The sequence below is a fragment of the Melospiza melodia genome, chromosome 4 (assembly GCF_035770615.1).
Source record: "Melospiza melodia melodia isolate bMelMel2 chromosome 4, bMelMel2.pri, whole genome shotgun sequence".
NCBI lineage: Eukaryota > Metazoa > Chordata > Aves > Passeriformes > Passerellidae > Melospiza > Melospiza melodia.
Window position 1 is genome coordinate 59,363,326 of NC_086197.1, and position 12,771 is coordinate 59,376,096.

Consider the following 12,771-nt stretch of genomic DNA (forward strand, 5'->3'; position numbering starts at 1 on the left):
CAGTTCTAAAGTGAATGTCAATATGAAAAGTTTAAGAGCTTATAAATCCTCTAGAACATTTTTTCTATTTTTCATTTTTTCTATTTTTCTTTTTTTTATTTATCAAAAATTGAAGTACACGTTTTTCTTCTAACTACAGAAGCAAGAGTGTCGGTCAACAAAAGGAACTTTCTTAAAATAATTTAAAAATGAGTCAGTCATAACATTTTTCACTGAAAATTCATCTGTAACAATGACTATATCATGAGAGGTTAAAGACAATTGCCAAATCTGCCCAAATGTTTGCTCAGAACTATTTGAAAGAAAAAGCTGAGTCAATCCTAACACTTTATTTCTCAACAGAGATGCTTCAAGGGTGATAAATAGGATGTGGTTGGTGAGGAGTTAGTGATTCTGCCAGAAAAGAGAAAAAACAAATATCCATTTGTTTACTCAGAAAGCTTTCATATATTCATCAAAGGAGATTTTACTAGTAATTTAATTTGGCTTGAAAAAATAAGCTCTGAACTAAGTGTGTAAATATACCTGGTTTAATTTGAGGCAGAACTTTCTCTATGAAAGGTAATAAATCAAACTAGTGGTGCAATCCATACCCAGGACACTTTAGGGAACCAACTGTGTGTATGATACAGAATGCTGGTAATTTTTCCACATCCAGCAACCAGGACATTTCCTGTCAGAGCATCCTCCAAGTCCTTCCATTGTGTTGAAACTGCAAAAACTTTCTAAATCAGGACTTCCTCCTATTATATTTTAGAGGCGTCTTTCTGGGAAATGCAGATTCAAGCGAAAAAAAAAAAAAAAAAAAAAAAAAAGGAATTCCTGCAGCACCACCCAGTGGAAACATTAGAGAAAGCCACAGGGGTGCCCCAGCGCACACGTTCCAATTTACTGCAAAACTACAGTAATATTGCCACACAAACACAGACTGGTTTAAGGATGTGCCAAAAAAACACAGAGGGTTTTGCAGGACGATCTACTCAACAGAGTCATACAAGGTATGACTACTCTGCTACTCCAGCGTAACAGTCATCTTTTTACTTTAAATTGTAATTACAAAGATTATTTACAGTAAAAATTTACAAGGTCTCCTTCTCAAGCAAGAATACCCACTGTTATGGCCCAGCACGTTTAAAAAAAATAAACAGACTCCTGTGGTTAAAAGCAACACAAAAGAGACAGCAGCAAAATCTCGCAAAACATTAAGGGATAACATCAAGTTCCACCACAGAGAGGAAAGCACTCACACATATGTCCAGTAATGCTTCAAGTAGGTACATTTGGTAATACAGTGTTTGCAGTTTTTAATTTTTTTACCTAAGTCAAAGAAAAGCGGAGGCAGATGTCCAAAGGAAGAAAGTTCTGCACTCTCCAACCTAATAAAACAAAGGACTGGTTGCCTGCCAAGCAGAGGTGTGATGACACCGCCTCTACAACACCAGTGTTTGCACATTTTCTGTAAGGATGCAGTTCAAGAAACAGTTTTAATCCCACTGGAGTAAAAGCCCTTAGCAGGAGGGAACATGGCTAGTTGCTTCCCCGTGAAGGCTTAAAAAATAACCTGCTCAATTATTTCTAAAGCTAGCCATAAACAAAACTACATAAATCTGTAATGGCTCCAACCCTTCACCTTGGGACAGCCACAAAATGAGTGCAGACTCCTCACACTGCTTTCTGTCTGCTCATGTGGTGCACATCTGTGGCACGCTGGCAGCATGCTACACTGCAATCTGAGGGACTCCTGCTTTCAAAACCAATCCTATATGTTTATTTTTCCCATATGATTTCCTCTTATATTTTTGTCGGCATCAGTAGGACACGGATCATGATTACTTGAGCGTCCTATATAAAATTTCTGATGTTTCCAGAGCTGAAGAAGGCAGAGGTTCCAACCTCCAGGAACAGCAGCTATTCTGAAAGTTTACTTAATATATCAAGACATGATTACTCCCAAATGCAAATGCTTTATCTGTACTCCCTTCTTTAAACAAAGCATTAAAATTTTCAATTTCGCAACAACAGACCAAATTCTTTGTAATTATTCAGTGGCTCGAATATGTTAAACTGTGTACTATTACTATCTGCTGTCTCAAATGCTGCCTTAATACATTTCATATTCAGATGTTTAAACTAATCTTCCCCTTGCCACTGATTTTTCCTAGACTGAAACTGAGATAAAAAAACAGGTCTTTTTCATGCTGTGAGCAGAGAGGAAACTGGCCAAAAGGACAGGAAACAGCCCTTGGAGTTCTGTTAAGGAAAACCAAGGTGGCTGGCAATTTTCATGAAACCTGAAGCACAGCAAGATCATTGCAGCATAGACTGGTAGTCAGACTTGCCTTACCATGCAAACTGGATTTTCAAAATTTGCTGAATTAGCAAAATGAGCCATTGAACTATTAAATAACATTCAGGCTTACCTGCATATTGTCATGTTGCAAGGGGAGTCAGTTATAGCATTATACCAAAAATGGCGTAAACAATTCAGCAGATGGCAACCTACAAATATGGAATCATTTTACTCAGACAGTCTCTTCCCAAAACATTAGCTCTATTGCAGTAGGTTTTGGAGCACAAGCCAATGTAAGTTCCTTTGCCATAAAAAAAAATGAGCAATGAGTCACAGCACTAGTCAAGGTCTGTACTTTTATTATCTCATAGTAAAAACATAAATTAATAATTATTCCTACACATAAAAATCTCAAAGATCTGCTATTCTTCTCAGTGCTAATCAAACTTCTGCGTGTTTATCATGCACTAAGTTAAACCAAAACCCAACTAAAATATTTTAATCTCCTGACATTATTCACTCGCCTACTACACCAACCTAACTTCATTTGTTAAACACTGGGACATACCCCACAGAATGCATTGTGGAATACATGAGATCTCAGCCAGGGGAAGAGCTGTTTGTCACTGTACTGTGTCCTGTGTGCTTAAACTAATTCCCACAGCTGCTGCAAACTATGAATGAGAGAGAAATGAGAGAGTATTCCAATGACTACAGCAAACTTTGCTGTATGCAGAGTGCTCAGATTGCACATGTTTAGAAGTGACACCAATGCACCAAGTGGTTTGTCAATGTCTCTGCTGCTCAGGATGCATAACAGCCACTGTTTTGACTTGTATCCTGTCCTATTGAATCCTGTGTCCTATTGAATGCTGTATAAAATTACATATTTAAGTAAAATGCAAAGACTCTATTCCCTCTTCTCAACTTGGATGAGACCGCACAGTCAGCATTGCTGCGCCCTGCTCCCAGGGAATCCAACTGCTCTGTTCTGTGAGGGTTTTTATCACTGAAGTGGCAGTCCTGAAGGAGTGCTGCAGCCATACTTTCTATGCCAGCCCTATTCCACACTCACAGTTTGCTGAACTGACCACACACGCCACTTGCTCTGAGTCTGCTCTGAGTCACCAGACTTCACAGAGGTCTATATCCAGAATCCAAACCCACATTCCCATCTCAGCTACGTTAGTGTAGCATGGAAGAAATTCTCTGAAGGTAGTCAACTTTCTCCAGCTTTAACTAACTGAGCTGCAAAAGGAATTTGTTCTTATTTTCTAAATGCTTTTTAAAGATTGCTTCTTCACATGAATTACTGTTAATTGCTGGGAAGAGATAATGGTGGTACTTCAGTCTATAAATTTTTTTGTTTATGCTGTATTGTGACTTGATACAGCAAAGGCCACTCAACACTACCACAACATAAACATTTAAAAACAACAACACACATTAGCTTCCTTCTCAAAAAGCCTAAACTGAAACACATCTGATCAATTTTCATTAAAAAAACAACAACAAAAAGGAGAAATACACAGAGACAGTAAAGAAGTGGTGTCACCACATTAGAGGCAAATGGATGTGAAATAGAAATCTGTTTTCCAGATGAACTATCAGCTGTGTTGCAAAATAAGGATGGGAAACTTATAGAAGGACATTTGATTGAAAACATTTAGATCCTTTAGATGAAGGATATAATCCAAGTCTACCCTTTTGTGTACAACTGCAAAAGCATCTTCTACACAAACATTTTTGCCCATTCACTAATGTTTTCAGAAAAAGAGCCATCGTCTAAAATAGTATTAGTGGGACTTTGGACTTAATACTTAGGTTAGAGCCTAGAAAATTTTTACCAATTTTACATGACTAGTAAAATTCATAAAAATTCTGTATTATTCATTACATAATATAATAACTTTGAAAAATAAAAGACAATGTGTAAGACATGAGTTTTCCCCTTATGGTACTTCAAGTGATCTTCATGTTAGGAGCCGCAAGATAAGAAAATTGTATACTTTAAAGCTCAAAAAACTAAGACAGTATTGCTTGCACAAGAGCCAAAACTCATTAACATGTAGTAAACATGGTATTCGCAAAGATCATCCAAGTTACATTCTGAATCTTCAAATATTGGGTAGTAAATGGGAAAGCAGAGACACAGACATGACTGAAGTGACTCTCTGAAATAGGTCAGGGGGAAGCCATGGAATGGGCAGTATCACTCACACAGTGCATCCTGACACTGCGAAATTTAGAGCTATGGAAGGACCCTTCACAGAGCAAGCAAGAGCCACTGCAGTACCTTAGTTACATTTAACATGCACCTTGTCTCAGTGCATTAACAGAAGTGCTGGCACACTCAAAAGTAAATACATGCCTAAGTGCTTTAAAAGATCAAAACAAAGTAAGTTTAGAAGTAAGTTCTTCCTACAGAGACTCTTGTCCTGAAGATCCTGAGCTGTATCTAACTGCTCAGATGTGGACAGACCACACGCTGTAGTCTTCAAAAACCTTTCTTTACATAGTTGACTGATATTTATCTCCAAAGTCCATAGGTGTCCTGTCTATAACTGCCATCACACACTTGAACAGTTTTCAACACTCGGCCCATGCATGTGGGGTCAGTGGACCTTCCTCCTGACACTGAGGCAGAAGCACTGCAGCACCACCACTGCTCAGAAACAATTATGGATCCACAGACACAAGAAGGACAAACCCCACTGCTGTAGACAATCACAGCAATGCCACTTGAGCAAGCAGCCAAAAATCAGACACGGTGTTGAGAACTCCATAACAGTAAAAAAATCCCCTATCATTTTCAGCTGAGTTGTACCCGCCTAGGGCATGGCAAAATTGGCCTCCTATATTCTTAGCTGCCATATAACTTTAAAATATTACTTAAATATTTAGTTTTCTGGTATAATATGAGATACTGCCCAGGAATCACACCTATCAAGCAGATCAACAGCTCCAGGGTACATTTTGATAGTGCAAAAAAAATACCGCAGTATTCATAAAAAATAAAAATGCAGAACTGACTATACAGTTGGTAACTGGCATTGAATTAGCTGCCAAGAAGTCTCTTTGTGATATTTTTGTACCCATGCCCATTGGCAGGTGTTTTCTTTAGTTCTTGCTTTTGGAAAAGCTGAAAGTCTCCTTCAAACAGCTTTTAAATTAAAATCCACTCTTAACAACAAACCCGTAAGAACCTGAAATGCAATACAATTGCTGGCACATAAAATCACAATGCATTAAAGACGGTTTTAAGGGCAAAGATGCATTTATTTTTCTGAAGTGCACAGCTGAGAGGCACTTTGCGCTTCATCTGCTTTATTTCCATCCATGCAGCCTTGTATTTTGTGGTTCAGTGAGATGGACTTCCTGTGCCTACACCTTGACATTCTCCTCATAATCATGACTAAATCTTTAATCATTCATTCTTCAACATGAGAATGAATGTATTTGGTCATTCAAGAGCTCTTAACAGCCTCCAGAATCCTCATTGATTCATTTAACAAGCCACAGATGAAGTAAACATCTGTCTAATGATTCAAGACGATGAGATTCCCCATTGTGGGGAGCACCGAGGAGAACGCCAGGGTGAATCAACCCAAGGAGACAAGGCGACTTCCACGGGCCCGTCAGGACAGCCTGTGGCATGAGCCACTGGGTGTGGTCCCCAGGCACAGACAGCAGCTCCAAACCAACAGCGCTCTGAAACTGGCCCAGGGTAACTGTCCTGTAATCAGTGCACAGCTCCAAAATGGATTCCAGCAGCAGCACCCAGGCGTGCCGTGCACGGGAGCCATCTCCACCAGAAGAAAGCCATGGACTGATAAATCACCTCACTGCACAAAGGAGCTCAACCTGGCATATCTCTATAAGAAGTACTAGCTCATTTTTCAGTTCTTTATTATCTTAGATTATTTAGCATTATGGCAGAGAACCACTAAGAGAGATAATGGTAACTACATGAACTTACAAATTTTAAATGATGTCACCAACTCACTAGTTAAAATCCTTTTTAATAAATACATGCATCACAAGTAACTATGTGTTGGTGCTCCCACCCTTATCCTGCACTCCCTTATCTTTAGTAGCCAAATGTCTGTTTATTTTGATACCTATTTCTGTCTTCTGAAGCAACATTGTTGTGATGTGACTGCATTCCCAAGGCTAAGATCTGTATTTTCTGTACAGCTCAAGGACCTCCATGTCTGTGTTGCACACAGCTACCTTCCTACATGCAAATATATGAGCCTCAGAGCAAGCAACAAGCTCTGTGCACCTTGGTGAACCTGAAAATTTACTTTCATTCTGTGCTAAGTCTTTCAGAACCAGTTTTTGACCAATATTTGTGTTCACTTGACCAATAATAGCTGCCCCTAAGAATAACTCCGTCATGAATACCTCCATCCCAAGAAGGGCACTACAAGAAGAAGGCAAAGTTTACATAATTAGATTTTATGCACAGCAAATGGGAAATACTTCAGTCTTTGGAGTGATATACTTGATTTCTTCCTATGGGTTAAGTTTAATGAAATAACATTAAGTAGCAGGAGCAAAGAACCACTGTGAATCAGTAAGCACTGAGAATCACTAATGAATAAAACAAAATACACTTTTGTTTCTACATATGGAAGTGTCCATGTGTGTGGTGTTATAAACAGTTACAAGGAAGGCTAAAACTGAGTTTCTCCCCTGAGACTGAGTTGCTTATTTCAGCTGTTGCATCTAGGTGGATGGAGTCGGTGATATCAGAAAGGATATAAAACAGTGTTTTTTTTCTTTTTAGGACCAAATCACAGAGTTGATTAGGAAAAATCAAGCTGTAAGCAATGATTGTAATACTGAGCAGACAATATATATACTCCTAACACATTTTTAGACAGGTGAAGAATAAAATTATATTTACAATAAAAGCACCTTTAATACTTTTTTTATTATTTGAGTGGAAACTATCATGCATTACATGACATCTGGATATTTTTTTTCTATTCCATTCAGAACTGTTGTATTTTTAACACATCTATAGATTACTTCTCATTCAACCTTTCAAATTCACAGAACACACAACACGAAGCAAACTACTACTACATCTGTTTTCCTGAGGACATCAAAATGTTTTACACTTATCTAAAACAAACACAACACACAAAACATATATAGTGTGGATAAACTACATATATATATGTGTGTAAGTATGTATGAATGTGTGTGCTTCATCTACTCTGATTCAGCAGACAGCACACGAAATTCCAGCAATATTTAACACAATAAGTGGACAATTTATTGTCCATATTTCAGAGAGAGATAGCGAGAGCCAGGAAACACTCCTCAGTAAGTTTTGGTGCTGTACACCACACCAACTGCTCCATAACATATTCAACAGGTTTTTGAACACTATGTCCAGTATTGCACTTCCTTCTCTAAAACTGAGAAATTTACAAAAGAAATAAACCTCCAAAACTGAAAAATAATCCCTTGCTTCCTGATGGCTGCATTTGATTGAGACAGAGATTAGGCATTGTCTGGTTTGTACACTATTCTAAAAATTCTTCACTGCCCCGCTAGAAAATCAAGAGACATCTGTGTCGGGAGATTGTGTCACTAATCCACTAATAGAAGTCCTCTGTGAAATGATGTTAATGAAGAACTTTTCTGTGCCACTTGGACATAGGAAGTGCAGGAAACACTGCAGATCTTCTGAGGTAAACACGTGATATACTGCAAGCGCTATTTTTTTGCATAATATTTGCAAATTAGTTTAATGCTATCACATGATAATTCAAGTAAGTAGCTTGGTGTTACGTCCTAATGCATACAATTTTATTCTCATTTATTGACATTTCCTTCAGCTAAAATCCACTTGCAAGCAAGAATCCATTTTCTTTGTTTGCTCCAGACTATTTTTTTTTCCGCAAAAAGTTGTTGCTTCTAATTTAAAGATTGGTGGGGCAAGGCAAAAATCTTTGTAATTCCAAACATAGGCTTCTTTCATGACCATTATGAAAGCAAATCATCATAAAGTAATTACACAAACCACTAAATCAAAACTGGTATGTATAAAATCACTTGAAAACAACATACGTAAAGCACCACCACAGGAAAGCTATGTGGGTGAATATATTTTTCATACATGGCCATCACCTCAGTATCTTGGCTCAAAATTTTTTAACTTTGCAATTACATGCAATTGTCAGACATGCACAGAACATGTTTATCATAACAGAGACATCTTGCTAACCCATTTATATGTTTCACCCCATGGAAATATTTATGCATAAATTATTCAGAAATAATTGAAAAGTCTGTATGAGCAAAATACAAGATGAATCACGGCTTTCGGCTTGAAATGAAATGCAACGATTGACTTTTGGAGTCCTCATGACCTAAAAGATGCTACATTATATAAAATTGTCATAGCACTACACTCCTAAGTAAATAAAGATGTAACTTGTCTCCCTTTCAACTGCAACGTTAGAAAGGCTGACAGGGCTTCACAAAACCCTCCTGTGTTAGGGAACGGAAACTCCTAATGAGATTAGTTGGTGTGTGTGCAGACATTACTTAGCCATGACTAAATGGGCTCTCTTCCTGCAGCCAGTGGAAAATTCAGGGAACTTTTTCCCCCTGCAGCATCAGAGTCCCTCTAACCTTCAGCAAAGCCAGATCCAACAACAACTCTCCACTTTCTCTCCCTTTCTCCCTCTCTCTCTTTTTTTTTTTTTCCCTTCCCTTACAAACATTTTTTGTGTTTTTTCTTTTTTTCAGTCGGTGGTGGAAACTATCCACGTCGGCCAAAGGGGTCGGGGGGCAGGGGGTGGCTAAGAAAAGAGGGTGGGGGGAGGTCCGGGGAAAAGGCAGACGACTACAAAGGAAACTGTAAAAAGGAGCAAATACATAAACCTGAGAGGGAGAAAACCACAGAGTTTCTTTGTGAGCTGCAGTGACTCATTTTCAAGATGTTGTCTGCTGCCAGTTTCAAACCGGAAGCGCATGGCAATTAGTCTTGCTGTTTCCAGACAAGCCAGAAACTCTCCCGACACTTTTTTTTTTTTGTTTTCCCTTTTTTTAAAGCCCCTTCTGCAGTTTCTGCAGGAGCCTTCCCTTCCCTCCCCCCGCGCCCTCCGCGGCCCCGCTCGGCCTCGCAGCGCCGCCGGGGACCCCGCGGCGCCCCCGCCGCCCTGACAGGCACCGGGCGGCCCCCGAGCGCCGTAACCGGGATAACGCTGGGAGGGGGCGGCCCCCGGCACCGCCAGCCGCGGGGAGCGGGACGCGGAACGCCCCGGCACCGCCGAGGGGCTGCGGGCGGAGCGGGGTCCCGGGGCTCCCCGCGACCCCCGGCGCCTCCTTCCCGGCCCTGCCGCTCCTCACCCTCCGGCATCTGCCCCCCGCACAAACACACACGGTCCGTGCCCTCACCTGCACCCGCAGCTCCCGGGGGGCGGCGGGGCCCCCGGGGAAACCCTCACCGGGGCGGAGGCCCCCGCGGCGGCAGGAGCCCCCTCGGGCATCCCGGCCCGCGACTGCCGCCCCCCGCCCCGCTACCGCCGCGCTGCCCGGGCCCGACCCCGGGGCAGGACCCCTGGGCTCCCCGGCCCCGTGCGGGGCTCCGAGCCCCCTCCCGCCGTGCCCGGCAGCCTCACCTCCCTCCCGCGGGCTGTCCCCGCGGCTGCCACCCCACCAGCGGCCTCCCCTTCTCCTGCCCGCAGCCCCCCAAAGTTTGCGGGAGCCGGGGCGGGCGCAGCAGCACTTGTACCTACCCAGCGGCTGAGGGACTTTTCCGCTCTCTCCTGGTAGTCTAGAGGGAGCCGAGTAAAATTCCCTGTTTCTCCATGCTGACAGTCTTCTGCAGGCTCTCTGTTGCTCTAGTAATGAGATCCTGATTTTGTTTTCCCTTTTTCCTTTTTTTCCCCCCCTCGGGCCGGTGTGTGTGTGTGTGTATGTGTGTGTGAGAGCGCTGCCCGTGAGAGGCAGCGAGCAGGAAGCCGGGGCAGGCAGACAGCGGCCCGGCTCACTTCCTCTCCCGCACTATTCCCCGGGCGGTTTGCAGTCTGTGTAAACAGCCTTTTCCTCCCCGCGCCCCTCGCTCTGGCCGCCGATGTGCAGCATGGCTGTAACACAAGACACACGCATAGTACAGCGGGCAGCGCCGACTCCGCCGGCTCGCCGGGAGCTCCGCGACTCCCCCGACCGCCACCCCTTCCTGTGCTACACCCCCAGGGAGGAGCTTCCCGCCGGCCGCCCCGGCTGCTCGGGCCAAAATGCACTCGCGTTTCCCCGGGGAGCACCGGGGAGATGCTTATGAACCCCTTGGCCGTCCCGGAGGATGGTGGCGGCTTTGGCCCGGCAGAGACGGCCGCCTTGGTCCCACCGTGCTGGGGCTGAGGTCACCGTGGAGGGGAGCGTTGAGCACCTGTGGTGGGGTCCCTGCGGGCTGAGGGGCTGGTGGGATGCGGTGCCTCGCTGGACACTCGCTGGCCACCCTCCCAAGCTGGACCTCGCAGGGACAGAAAAGTACAGAAGCCGTGCAACATGGTACAGCAACTTAAATCGAGGGAAATGGCATGTTAAAAATCAAGGAGCACTCAAATCATAGCATCACAGAATAAGAGTTTTATTTGGTTCGGAAGGGACCATTGACAGTTGTCCTGTCCAATTCCCTAGCAATGAGCAGGGACATAATCAGCTTGATCAGGTTGTTCAGAGCTACTGCTTCAACCTGACCTTGAATGTTTCCAGGGATGCAGCACCTCCACATCTCCGGAAAACCTGTGCCAGTGCCTTACCATTGTTATTGTAAAAATATCTTCCTTATATCCAGTCTGAACCTATGCTCTTTTAGTTTAAAATTTCCCCTTTTCCTATTGCAAATTATCAAACACAAGCATGAGGATCTTGCAGCTCCACATCATATCTCAAGAGTCAGATCTGTGGCAGCTGATTGAGGTTTAGGTTTTGACCTTCAAGCTGTAGACCTCAGATATAAACTGTTGGGTTGGATTTATTAAAAGGGACACATTTCTAGTATTGGGAGTTTACATAAATTTTGTGTATTCTTGTCTCTCATATATCAGCCTTTATAACTTTATTTGGAAATTTTCAGAGTGAGTGACATTATGTTCTGTCTGCCTAGAACATCAGTGATGTTCAAGGCATAATACTTCAAAACCAATACTGCTATTTCTTTTAATAGTAATGAGGTTTATCATTCCAGCACTGTAACTTCTATTCAGACTGTTTTTCATGAGCACTGACATAGAAGCTGTGATTTTTTTTATCACTCTATTGGTTTGTTGCTTGCAATGTCATTGGGAACACAAGTATGTTTGGATGGAGTTAAAGAGATTGTCACAGCAGCAACATCAGTCAATAGCATCTGAACAGAGGTATGGGATCAAATTCAGTCTCTTGAGGAAGTCCATCAGATTTCTTCCTTCTTGTCTTCTAACATGCCATAGAGGAGCAAGAATAGCTGGGTACCAGCACACCAAATAATGGAACTTTGTTATTTTTCTTAAATCATTCCTTTTTGGAAGCCATTCTGAATGTCAGAATAGAGATATGAGGTCTGATAAAGCCTTATTTTGTGAATTGTAAATAAAGAAGCATTGAAATCTTTAATTTCGGATAGTATATTTCCTAGATTAAATGCACAGTGGATAAAGTCCTTGCTGCTAGCACTAGTTTAAATTGTGAGGATTATTAGGGTACTACAGCTGAAGACAGAGTTTTGCAAACAGGGCAGTCAGAGAAATTTTTATGGTATCAAAATGAAACGCTGGACTGACAGCTGGGAGTACCAGTATTCATCTTCTACATTTATCTTTTATTGTCTTTCTGACCAAGAGGTGAAGTGGATATACCACAGTTGCCTTGACCAGCTATTGGAGTGGAGATCTGAGAGAAAAAACTCTCAAAAACAGTACAAATTCTTTTCTTCTACAAATCACACTATGCCTCTGAAATATATTTAAAACCTTTTTTTCCTCCAATTACCTGTTTGCAGCACCATTTTTTGTGTGTGTGTTTTTTTGCAACACCAAACTTCTTTTAATCTAGTGAGGTAAGAAACCTAAATAAGGCTGCCATGGTGGAGGTAAGGTGACTACTGGATGAGGGCTTTTCATAATTACCCTGCAAAATCTGGAGTAAAAAGTGCAGAACTCGTTTAACAGAATGAAGACACCAGGATGTGTTGGAAACACAAGCAATTCAGAAAGCTCTGCAGGAAGTGGAAGAAAATGGGAGCTTTTGGCCAGGGCTACTGATCATAGCACTATGGATGTCATAGGAAAAGTATTTTTGGAAGCTACATCTATGTCTTGATAAAAACACTGTGCTTTCCAGAATAATTGCTGAAATCTCCTCTGCAGTATCTGCCTGACCTGATTAATCTACACTTCGAGTTAACCTTAAGAATTATCTGATGTAAAAATACAAGATTATGAATGAGGAAAACAGTATGTTTGTGCTGCGTA

General features: G+C 42.1%; 1 protein-coding gene across 1 annotated transcript in view; it reads right to left on the minus strand.

The window, feature by feature from the left end:
* The window catches only part of ELK3 (ETS transcription factor ELK3), a 35,622-nt gene extending 25,159 nt beyond the window's left edge, over positions 1-10,463 (minus strand). Inside the window, exon 1 of the mRNA XM_063154854.1 lies at positions 10,054-10,463. The gene's annotated coding sequence lies outside the window, so the exon portion shown is untranslated. The remainder of the gene's footprint in view (positions 1-10,053) is intronic.
* Positions 10,464-12,771: the final 2,308 nt, after the last annotated feature.